We start from the raw sequence: 14,278 nt of genomic DNA, 5'->3' as shown, positions 1-14,278 counted from the left end.
AGGCTCTGTGAACTTTGTAACCACAATGCTCCATGAACTTTTCATCACAATGCTCCGTGACCCTTGTCATCACAAAGCTCCATGCCTTTGTCAGAGCAATGCTCCATGACCCTTGTCATCACAATGTGCCATGTGCTTTTCATCACAATGATCCACAACCTTGTCATCGCTATGCTCCATAAACCTTGTAATCACAATGCTCCATGCACATCTCATCAAAATGCTCTCTCACCAGAGATATCACAATGTTCCATCACTAGTCATCACAATCCTCTCTCACCCCTGTTATCACAATGTTCCATGACGCCTGTCATCACAATGCTACATCCGCTTATCAGCACAATATTCCATGACCCCTGACATCACAATGTTCCATAACCCCTGTCATCAAAATGCTCCATGACCCTTTTCATTCCAAAGTTCCATGACCCCTGGCATCACAATGTTCTATAAAACCTGTCATCTAATTGTTCCATTACACTTTTCATCAAATTGCTGCATGACAAGGTCATCAAAATGCTCCCTGCCCTTCTCATCACAATGCACCACACCCTTGTCATCAAAATGCTCCATGACCTTTGTCATCACAAAGATCCATGACCCTTGGCATCACAGTGCTCCATGTCATTGTCATCACAAAGCTCCAGGACCCTTAGCATCACATTGCTCCATGTCATTGTCATCACAAAACTCCATGACCCTTGGCATCACATTGCTCCATGTCATTGTCATTACAATGCTCCATGAACCCTCTCATCACATTGCCCCATGCCCCTGTCATTACAATCCTCCATGACTCATGTATCACAGTGTACCGTGCCCTTATCATCACAATGCTCCATGTCCACACTCATCACAATAATCCATGAAACGTTTCAGACCAATGCTGAATCCCCTTCTCATCACAATGTTCCATAACTTCTGTCATAACAATGCTCAATGTCCCTTGCCATCACAATGTTCCACGGCCTTGTCATCACAAGGCTCCATGACACTTGTCATCACAATGCTCCAAACCCCTGTAATCACAATGCTCCATGACCCCTGTCATCACAATACTCCATGAACTATTTCAGCCTAATGATCCATGACCCTTGTCATCACAATGATCCATGCCCTTGACATCCCAATGCTCCATGACCCCTGCATTCACAATGCTCCGTGACGCTTGTCATCACAGTGCTCCATGACACCTGTCATCACAATGCTCCATGCCTTTGTCAGCAAAATGCTACATGACCTTGTCATTGCAATGCTCTATGCGCTTGTCATCACAATACAACATTACCATTGTCATCACTATCCTCCATGAACCTTGGGATCACATTGCTTCATGCCCTTATCATCAGAATGCTCCATGCTCCTTGAAATCAAAATGATCCATGCCCTCTGTCATCGCAATGCTCCAAACAATTGTGATCACAATGTTCCATAACTCTTGTCATCACAATGCTCCATGATGCCTGTCATCACAATACTCCATGCCCTTTTCATCACAATGCTCCATGACCTTTGTCATCACAATTCTCAATACACTGGTCATCACAATGCTCCCTGACACTTGTCGTCAGAATGCTCCTTGAACCCTGTCACGAAAGAGCTCCATGCCTTTTTCATAACAATGCCCCATGCCGTTTTCATCACAATGCTCCATGCCATTGTCATCAAGATACTCCACAAGCTTGTCATCAGAATGCTCCATGACCCTTGTACTCACAATTCTCCATGCACTTGTCAGCACAATGCTCCCTGACCATTGTCATCACTATGCTCCAAACCCTTGTCATCACAATGCTCCATTACCTTTGTCATCAGAATCCTCCATGACACTTGGAATCACAATGCTCCATGCCATTGTCATCACAATGGGCCAATACATATGTCATCAGAATGCTCTCTGACACCACTTTTCACAATACTGCATGACCTAGACATCACAATGCTCCTTGCCCTTATCATCACAATGCTCCATTACCTCTGTCATTACAATGCTCCATGACCCCTGCCATCACAATGTTCCACGGCCTTGTCATCACAAGGCTCAATGACCCTTGTCATCACAATGCTCCAAGACACCTGTAATCACAAAGCTCCATGCCCTTGTCATCACAAAGCTCCATGACGCATGTCATCAGAATGTTCCGTGGCCTTCTCCTCACAATGCTCCATGTCCTTGTCATCACAATGCTCCATGCCCTTGTTATCACAATGTTCCATGACCCCTGTCATCACAATGCTCCGTGACTCCAGTCATCACAATGCTCCATGACCTTTGTCATCCAATGGTCCATGCCCTCATCATCAACAGTCACTGTGACATTTCTAACCACAATGCTCCATGAACATTTCATCACAATGCTCTTTGACCCTTGTCATCACAATGCTCTATGCCTTTTTCAGCACAATGCTCCATGCACTTTTCATCCCAAAGCTCCATGACCCCTGGCATCACAACGTTCTATAACCCCTGCCATCAAAATATTCCATTACAGTTTTCATCAAATTGCTGCATGACCCGGTCATCAAAATGTTCCCTGCCCTTCTCATCACAATGCACCATGCCCTTGTCATCAAAATGCTACATGACTTGTCATCACAAAGCTCCATGACCCTTGGCATCACAATGCTCCATGTCATTGTCATCACAATGCTCCATGAACACTCTCATCACATTGCTCCATGCCCTTGTCATCACAAAGCTCCATGACACTTGTCATCACAATGCTCGATGACCTTCTCATCACAATGCTCCATGCCCTTGTCATTACAATCCTCCATGACCCATGTATCACAGTGTACCGTGCCCTTGTCATCACAATGCTCCATGCCCACTCTCATCACAATAATCCATGAAACATTTCAGACCAATGCTCAATGCCCTTCTCATCACAATGCTCAATTACCTCTGTCATAACAATGCTCCATGACCTCTGCCATCACAAAGTTCCACAGCCTTGTCATCACAAGGCTCCAAGACCCTTGTCATCACAATGCTCCAAGACCCATGTAATCACAATGCTCCATGCCGTTGTCATCACAAAGCTCCATGATTCATGTCATCAGGATATTCCATGGCATTCTCTTCACAGTGCTCCATGCCCTTGTCATCAAAATGCTCCAAGACACCCGTAATCAAAATGCTCCATGCCCCTTATCATCAGAATGCTCCATGAGACTTTTCATCACAAGTCTCCATGGACATCTCATCACAATGCTCCGGGACCTTGTCATCACCATGCTCCATTCCCTTGACATCACAATGCTCCATGACCCCTGTCATCACAATACTCCATGAATATTTTCAGCCTAATGCTCCATGACCTTCTCATCACAATGCTCCATGACGAATATCATCACAATGCTCCATGACCAATGTCATCATACACTCCATGACAGCTAACAACACAATGATCCGGGACACTTGTCATCACAATGGTCAAACACCCCTGTAATCACAATGCTCCATGACCCCTGTCATCACAATACTCCATGAACATTTTCAGCCCAATGCTCCATGACCCTTGTCATCACAATGATCCAGGACCTTGTCATCCCAATGCTCCATGACCCCGGTATTCACAATGATCCGTGACGCTTGTCATCACAGTGCTCCATGACACCTGTCATCACAATGCTCCATGCCTTTGTCAGCAAAATGCTACATGACCTTGCCATTACAATGCTCTATGCGCTTGTCATCACAATACTCCATTACCATTGTCATCACAATCCTCCATGAACCTTGGGATCACATTGCTTCAAGTCCTTGTCCTCACAATGCTCCATGTTCCTTGAAATCAGTATGATCCATGACCTCTGTCATCACAATGTTCCAAACCCTTGTGATCACAATGTTCCATAACACTTGTCATCACAACGCTCCATGATGCCTGTCATCACAATACTCCATATACTTTCCAACAAAATGATCCATGCCCTTTTCATCACAATGCTCCAAGACCCCTGTAATCACATTGTTCTATGACATTGTCATCACAAACTCCAAGACGAATGTCATCAGAATGCTCCATGGAATTCTCCTCATAATGCTCCATGCCCTTGCAATGATAATGCTCCAAGACCACAGTAATCACAATGCTCCATGCCCCTTTTCATCAGAATACTCCATGAGACTTGTCATCACAAGTCTCCATGGTCTTCTCATCACAATGCTCCAGGACCTTGTCATCACAATGCTCCATGCCCTTCTCATCACAATGCTCCATTACCCCTGTCATAACAATGCTCCATGACCCCTGCCATCACAATGTTCCAAGGCCTTGTCATCACAAGGCTCCATGACACTTGTCATCACAATGCTCCCAGACCCCAGTGATCACAATGCTCCATGCCCTTGTCATCACAAAGCTCCATGACACATGTCATCAGATTGTTCCATGTCCTCCTCATCAAAATGCTCCATGCCCTTGTCATCACAGTGCTCCAAGACCCCTGTAATCACAATGCTCCATGTCCCTTTTCATCTCAATGCTCCATGAACCCTGTCATCACAATGCATCATGCCCATCATCATAATGCTTCCGGCTATTGTCAGCACAATGAAATCAAAATTCTCCATGACCTCTGTCATCACAATGCTCCAAGACCCGTGTCATCACAATACTCCATGAACATTTTCAGCCCAATGCTCCATGACCCTTGTCATCAAAATGATCCATGCCCTTGTCATCGCAATGCCCCATGACCCCTGTATTCACAATGCTCCGTGACGCTTGTCATCACAGTGCTCCATGACACGTGTCAACACAATGTTCCATGCCTTTGTCAGCAAAATGCTACATGACCTTGTCATTACAATGCTCTACGCCCTTGTCATCACAATAATCCATTACCATTGTCATCACAATCCTCCATGAACCTTGGGATCACATTGCTTCATGCCATTGTCATCACAATGCTCCATGCTCCTTGAAATCAAAATGTTCCATGACCTCTTTCATCACAATGCTCCAATCCCTTGTGATCACAATGTTCCATAACACTTGTCATCACAACACTCCATGATGACTGTCATCACAATACTCCATGCCCTTTTCATCACAATGCTCCATGACCTTTGTCATCACAATTCTCAATACACTTGTCATCAAAATGCTCCCTGACACTTCTCATGAGAATGCTCCTAACACTGTCACGAAAAGGCTCCATGCATTTTTCATCACAATGCCCCATGCCGATTTCATCACAATGCTCCATGCCACTGTCATCAATATACTCCAAAAGCTTGTCATCAGAATGCTCCATGACCATTGTCATCACAATTCTCCATACACTTGTCAGCACAATGCTCCTTGACCCTTGTCTTCCGAATGTTCCAAGCCATTGCCATCACAATGCTCCATTACATTTGTCATCAGAATCCTCCATGACACTTGGCATCACAATGCTCCATGCCATTGTCATCACAATGGGCCATTACATATGTCATCACAATGCTCCCTGACACCTGTCTTCACAATACTGCATGACCTGGTCATCACAATGCTCCATGCCCTTGTCATAACAATGTGCCATTCAAACTGTCATCGCAATAATCCATGAAACTTATTAGGCCAATGTTCCATGCCCTTGTCATCACAGTGTTCCATGCCCTAGTTATCACAATGCTCCATGACCCCTGTCATCACAATGTTCCGTGACTCCAGTCATCACAATGCTACATGACCTTTGTCATCACAATGGTCCATGCCCTCATCATCAACAGTCTCTGTGACCTTTTTAACCACAATGTTCCATGAACTTTTCATCACAATGCTGTTTGACCGTTGTCATCACAATCCTCTGTGCCTTTCTCAGCACAATGATCCTTGACCCTTGTCATCACAATGCTGCATGCCCTTGTCATCACAATGCGCCATTCCAACTGTCATCACAATAATCCATGAAATTTATTAGTCCAATGATCCATGCCGTTGTCATCACAATGCTGCATGCCCTTGTTATCACAATGCTCCGTGAACCCTGTCATCACAATGCTCCGTGACTCCAGTCATCACAATGCTTCATGACCTTTGTCATCACAATGGTCCATGCCCCCGGCATCAACAGTCTCTGTGACCTTTTTAAGCACAATGCTCTATGAATTTTTCATCACAATGCTCTTTGACCCTTGTCATCACAATTCTCTATGCCTTTCTCACCACAATGCTCCATGACCCTTGTCATCACAATGCTCCATGCCCTTGTCAGCACAATGCTCCATGACAGATGTCATCACAATGCACCATGCGCTTGACATCACAGTGCTCCTCAATCTTGTCATCACAATACTCCATAAACCTTGTCATCACAATGCTCCATGCACTTCTCATCAAAATGCTCTCTCACCAATGATATCACAATGTTAAATCACTATTCGTCACCATACTCCCTCACCCCTGTCATCACAATGTTCCATAACTCCTGTCATCACAATGTTACATAACACCTGTCATCAAAATGCTCCATGATCCTTTTCATCAAAAAGCTCCATGACCCATGACATCACACTGTTCCATAATCCTTGTCATCAAAATGTTCCTTGACCCTTTTCATCAAATTGCTCCATGACACCTGTCACCACAATGCTACAGGCATTGTCATCACAACGTTCGATGAACCCTGACATCCCAATGTTCTATACCCCTATCATGAAAATGCTACATGACCATTTTCATCAAAGTGCTCCATGACCCGTGACATCACAATGTTCCATAACCCCTGTCATCAAAATGTTCCTTTACCCTTTTCATCAAATTGCTCCAAGACCCTGTCATCACAATGCTCCAAACCCTTGTGATCACAATATTCCATAACATTTGTCATCACAGTGTCCCATGACGCTCGTCATCACATTATCCATGGTCTTCTCATCACAATGCTCAATGACCTTTGTCATCACAATTCTCAATACACTTGTCATCAATATGCTCCCTGACAATTGTTGTCTGTATGCTCCTTGAACCCTATCATGACAAGGCTCCATGCATTTTTCATCACAATTATCCATGCCCTTTTCATCACAATGCTCCAAGACCCCTGTAATCAGAATGCTCCATGACCTTGTCACCAAAATGCTCCATGACCTTTGTCATCACAATGGTCCATTACCGAGTCATCAAAAGTCTCTGTGATATTTTTTACCAAAATGTTCCATGAAATTTTCATCACAGTGCTCCATGCCTTTGTCAGAACAATGCTCCATGACCCCTGTCATCACAATGTGCCACGTGCTTTTCATCACAACGGTCCACAACCTTGTCATCGATATGCTCCATAAACCTTATAATCCCAATGCTCCATGCACTTCTCATCAAAATGCTCTCTCACATGAGATATCATAATGTTCCATCACTAGTCATCACATTACTCCCTCACCCCTGTAATTAAAATGTTCCATGACCCCTGTCATCACAATGCTACATCCACTTATCACCACAATGTTCCATGACCCCTGGCATCACAATGTTCCACAACCCCTGTCATCAAAATGCTCCATGACCCTTTTCATCCCAAAGCTCCATGACCCCTGACATCACAATGTTCTATAACCCATGTCATCAAATTATTCCATTACAATTTTCATCAAATTGCTGCATAACCCTGTCCTCAACTGCTCCCTGCCATTCTCATCACAATGCACCACGCCCTTGTCATCAAAATGCTCCATGACTTCTGTCATCACAAAGATCCATGACCCTTGACATCACAATGCTCCATGTCATTGTCATCACAATGCTCCATGAACACTCTCATCACATTGCTCCATGCCCTTGTCATCACAAAGCTCCATGACATTTGTCATCACAGTGCTCGATGCCCTTCTCATCACAATGCTCCATGCCCTTTTCATTACAATCCTCCATGACCAATGTATCACAGCATTCCGTGCTCTTGTCATCACAAAGCTCCATGCCCACTCTCATCACAATAATCCATGAAATATTTCACAACAATGTTTCCTGCCCTTCTCATCACAATGCTCCATTACACCTGTCATAACAATGTTTCATGACCCCTGCCATCACAATGTTCCACGGCCTTGTCTTCACAAGGCTCCATGACACTTTTCATCACAATGTTCCAAGAACCCTGTAATCACAATGCTCCATGCCCTTGTCATCAGAAAGCCCCATGACGCATGTCATCAGAATGTTCCATGGACTTCTCATCACAGTGCTCCATGCCCTTGTCATCACAGTGCTCCAAGACCCCTGTAATCACAATGCTCCATGTCCCTTTTCATCTCAATGCTCCATGAACCCTGTCATCACAATGCATCATGCCCATCATCATAATGCTTCCGGCTATTGTCAGCACAATGAAATCAAAATTCTCCATGACCTCTGTCATCACAATGCTCCAAGACCCGTGTCATCACAATACTCCATGAACATTTTCAGCCCAATGCTCCATGACCCTTGTCATCAAAATGATCCATGCCCTTGTCATCGCAATGCCCCATGACCCCTGTATTCACAATGCTCCGTGACGCTTGTCATCACAGTGCTCCATGACACGTGTCAACACAATGTTCCATGCCTTTGTCAGCAAAATGCTACATGACCTTGTCATTACAATGCTCTACGCCCTTGTCATCACAATAATCCATTACCATTGTCATCACAATCCTCCATGAACCTTGGGATCACATTGCTTCATGCCATTGTCATCACAATGCTCCATGCTCCTTGAAATCAAAATGTTCCATGACCTCTTTCATCACAATGCTCCAATCCCTTGTGATCACAATGTTCCATAACACTTGTCATCACAACACTCCATGATGACTGTCATCACAATACTCCATGCCCTTTTCATCACAATGCTCCATGACCTTTGTCATCACAATTCTCAATACACTTGTCATCAAAATGCTCCCTGACACTTCTCATGAGAATGCTCCTAACACTGTCACGAAAAGGCTCCATGCATTTTTCATCACAATGCCCCATGCCGATTTCATCACAATGCTCCATGCCACTGTCATCAATATACTCCAAAAGCTTGTCATCAGAATGCTCCATGACCATTGTCATCACAATTCTCCATACACTTGTCAGCACAATGCTCCTTGACCCTTGTCTTCCGAATGTTCCAAGCCATTGCCATCACAATGCTCCATTACATTTGTCATCAGAATCCTCCATGACACTTGGCATCACAATGCTCCATGCCATTGTCATCACAATGGGCCATTACATATGTCATCACAATGCTCCCTGACACCTGTCTTCACAATACTGCATGACCTGGTCATCACAATGCTCCATGCCCTTGTCATAACAATGTGCCATTCAAACTGTCATCGCAATAATCCATGAAACTTATTAGGCCAATGTTCCATGCCCTTGTCATCACAGTGTTCCATGCCCTAGTTATCACAATGCTCCATGACCCCTGTCATCACAATGTTCCGTGACTCCAGTCATCACAATGCTACATGACCTTTGTCATCACAATGGTCCATGCCCTCATCATCAACAGTCTCTGTGACCTTTTTAACCACAATGTTCCATGAACTTTTCATCACAATGCTGTTTGACCGTTGTCATCACAATCCTCTGTGCCTTTCTCAGCACAATGATCCTTGACCCTTGTCATCACAATGCTGCATGCCCTTGTCATCACAATGCGCCATTCCAACTGTCATCACAATAATCCATGAAATTTATTAGTCCAATGATCCATGCCGTTGTCATCACAATGCTGCATGCCCTTGTTATCACAATGCTCCGTGAACCCTGTCATCACAATGCTCCGTGACTCCAGTCATCACAATGCTTCATGACCTTTGTCATCACAATGGTCCATGCCCCCGGCATCAACAGTCTCTGTGACCTTTTTAAGCACAATGCTCTATGAATTTTTCATCACAATGCTCTTTGACCCTTGTCATCACAATTCTCTATGCCTTTCTCACCACAATGCTCCATGACCCTTGTCATCACAATGCTCCATGCCCTTGTCAGCACAATGCTCCATGACAGATGTCATCACAATGCACCATGCGCTTGACATCACAGTGCTCCTCAATCTTGTCATCACAATACTCCATAAACCTTGTCATCACAATGCTCCATGCACTTCTCATCAAAATGCTCTCTCACCAATGATATCACAATGTTAAATCACTATTCGTCACCATACTCCCTCACCCCTGTCATCACAATGTTCCATAACTCCTGTCATCACAATGTTACATAACACCTGTCATCAAAATGCTCCATGATCCTTTTCATCAAAAAGCTCCATGACCCATGACATCACACTGTTCCATAATCCTTGTCATCAAAATGTTCCTTGACCCTTTTCATCAAATTGCTCCATGACACCTGTCACCACAATGCTACAGGCATTGTCATCACAACGTTTGATGAACCCTGACATCCCAATGTTCTATACCCCTATCATGAAAATGCTACATGACCATTTTCATCAAAGTGCTCCATGACCCGTGACATCACAATGTTCCATAACCCCTGTCATCAAAATGTTCCTTTACCCTTTTCATCAAATTGCTCCAAGACCCTGTCATCACAATGCTCCAAACCCTTGTGATCACAATATTCCATAACATTTGTCATCACAGTGCCCCATGACGCTCGTCATCACATTATCCATGGTCTTCTCATCACAATGCTCAATGACCTTTGTCATCACAATTCTCAATACACTTGTCATCAATATGCTCCCTGACAATTGTTGTCTGTATGCTCCTTGAACCCTATCATGACAAGGCTCCATGCATTTTTCATCACAATTATCCATGCCCTTTTCATCACAATGCTCCAAGACCCCTGTAATCAGAATGCTCCATGACCTTGTCACCAAAATGCTCCATGACCTTTGTCATCACAATGGTCCATTACCGAGTCATCAAAAGTCTCTGTGATATTTTTTACCAAAATGTTCCATGAAATTTTCATCACAGTGCTCCATGCCTTTGTCAGAACAATGCTCCATGACCCCTGTCATCACAATGTGCCACGTGCTTTTCATCACAACGGTCCACAACCTTGTCATCGATATGCTCCATAAACCTTATAATCCCAATGCTCCATGCACTTCTCATCAAAATGCTCTCTCACATGAGATATCATAATGTTCCATCACTAGTCATCACATTACTCCCTCACCCCTGTAATTAAAATGTTCCATGACCCCTGTCATCACAATGCTACATCCACTTATCACCACAATGTTCCATGACCCCTGGCATCACAATGTTCCACAACCCCTGTCATCAAAATGCTCCATGACCCTTTTCATCCCAAAGCTCCATGACCCCTGACATCACAATGTTCTATAACCCATGTCATCAAATTATTCCATTACAATTTTCATCAAATTGCTGCATAACCCTGTCCTCAACTGCTCCCTGCCATTCTCATCACAATGCACCACGCCCTTGTCATCAAAATGCTCCATGACTTCTGTCATCACAAAGATCCATGACCCTTGACATCACAATGCTCCATGTCATTGTCATCACAATGCTCCATGAACACTCTCATCACATTGCTCCATGCCCTTGTCATCACAAAGCTCCATGACATTTGTCATCACAGTGCTCGATGCCCTTCTCATCACAATGCTCCATGCCCTTTTCATTACAATCCTCCATGACCAATGTATCACAGCATTCCGTGCTCTTGTCATCACAAAGCTCCATGCCCACTCTCATCACAATAATCCATGAAATATTTCACAACAATGTTTCCTGCCCTTCTCATCACAATGCTCCATTACACCTGTCATAACAATGTTTCATGACCCCTGCCATCACAATGTTCCACGGCCTTGTCTTCACAAGGCTCCATGACACTTTTCATCACAATGTTCCAAGAACCCTGTAATCACAATGCTCCATGCCCTTGTCATCAGAAAGCCCCATGACGCATGTCATCAGAATGTTCCATGGACTTCTCATCACAGTGCTCCATGCCCTTGTCATCACAATGCTCCAAGACCCTTGTTATCAAAATGCTCGATGCCCCATTTCATCTCAAAGCTCCATGAATCGTATCATCACAATGCACCATGCCCATCATCATAATGCTTCAGGCTATTGTCATCACAATGAAATCAAAATGCTCCATGACCTCTGTCATCACAATGCTCCAAACCGTTGTGATCACAATATTCCATAACACTTATCATCACAACCCCCCATGATGCTCATAATCACAGTTATCCATGGTCTTCTCATCACTATGCTCCATAAACTTTGTCATCACAATGCTCAATACACTGGTCATCACAATGCTCCCTGACACTTGTCGTCAGTATGCTCCTTGAACACTGTCATGACAAGGCTCCATGCCTTCTTCATCACAATGATCCATGCCCTTTTCATCACAGTGCTCCAAGACACCTGTAATCACAATGTTCCATGCACTTGTCATCACAGTGCTCCATGACGCATTCATCAGAATGTTCCATGTCCTTCTCTTCACAATGCTCCATGCCCTTGTCATAACAATGCTCCAAGACCACTGTAATCACAATGCTCCATGCCCCTTTTCATCAGAATACTCCATGATAGTTTTCATCACATGTCTCCATGGTCTTCTCATCACAATGCTCCAGGACCTTGTCATCACCATGCTCGATTTCCTTGTCATCACAATGTTCCATGACCCCTGTCATCAGAGTACTCCATGAATATTTTCAGCCCAATTCTCCATGACACTTTCATCACAATACTCCATGACCAATATCATCACAATGCTCTATGACCACTGTCATCACAACACTCCATTACCCCTGACAACACAGTGAGCCGGGACTCTTGTCATCACAATGCTCCATGACCCCTGTCATCACAATACTCCATAAACATTTTCAGCCCAATCTTCCATGACACTTGTCATCACAATGATCCATGCTCTTTTCATCCCAATGCTCCATGATCCCTGTATTCACAATGCTCTGTGACGCATGTCATCACAGTGCTCCATGACACCTGTCATCACAATTCTCCATGCCTTTGTCAGCAAAATGCTACATGAACTTGTCATTACAATGTTCTATGAGCTTGTCATAACAATACTCCTTTACCATGGTCATCACAATCCTCCATGAACCTTTGTATCACATTGTTTCTTGCCCTTGCCATCACAATGCTCCATGCTTCTTGAAATCAACATGATCCATGACCTGTGTCATCACAATGCTCCAAACACTTGTGATCACCAAGTTCCATAACACTTGTCATCACAAAGCTCCATGATGCCTGTCATCACAATACTCCATGCCCTTTTCATCACAATGCTCCATGACCATTGTCATCACAATTCTCAATACACTTGTCATCACAATGCTCCCTGACACTTGTCTTCAGAATGCTCCATGAACACTGTCACGAAAAGGCTCCATGCATTTTTCCTCACAATGCCCCATGCAGTTTTCATCACAATGATCCATGCCAATGTCATCAAAATACTCCACAAGCTTGTCATTAAAATGCTCCATGACCCTTGTCATCACAATTCTCCATGCACTTGTCAGCACAATGCTCCCTGACCCTTGTCATCACAATGCTCCAAGCCATTGTCCTCACACTGTTCCATTACCTTTGTCATCAGAATACTCCATGACACTTGCATCACAATGCTCCATGCCATTGTCATCACAATGGGCCATTACATATGTCATCACAATGCTCCCTGACACCTCTCTTCACAATACTGTATGACCTGGTCTTCACAATGCTCCATGCCCTTGATATCACAAAGCTCCATGACCCCTGTCATCACAATGCTCCGTGACTCCAGTCATCACAATGCTTCATGAACTTTGTCATCACAATGGTCCATGCCCTCATCATCAACAGTCTCTGTGACCTTTTTAACCACAATGCTCCATGACCTTTTCATCACAATGCTCTTTGACCCTTGTCATCACAATACACTATGCCTTTCTCAGCACAATGCTCCATGACCGTTGTCATTACAATGCTCCATTCACTTGACAGCACAATGCTCCTTGACACATGTCATCACAATTTGCCATGCGCTTGTCATCACAGTGCTCCACAATCTTGTCATCACAATGCTCCATAAACCTTGTCATCACAATGCTACATGCACTTATCATCACAATGTTCGATGACCCCTGACATCACAGTGTTCCATAACCCCTGTCACCAAAATGCTCCATGACCCTTTTCATCAAAATGTTCCATGTCCCCTGACATCACAATGCTCCATGACCCCTGTCATCACAATGGTCCATGCTCCTTGAAATCACAATGGTCCATGACCTCTGTCTTCAC

This window comes from Mesoplodon mirus (genome assembly GCF_964341445.2).
Source record: "Mesoplodon mirus genome assembly, contig: HAP1_SCAFFOLD_34, whole genome shotgun sequence".
NCBI classification, from domain to species: Eukaryota; Metazoa; Chordata; class Mammalia; order Artiodactyla; family Ziphiidae; genus Mesoplodon; species Mesoplodon mirus.
This window is presented reverse-complemented; position numbering follows the sequence as displayed.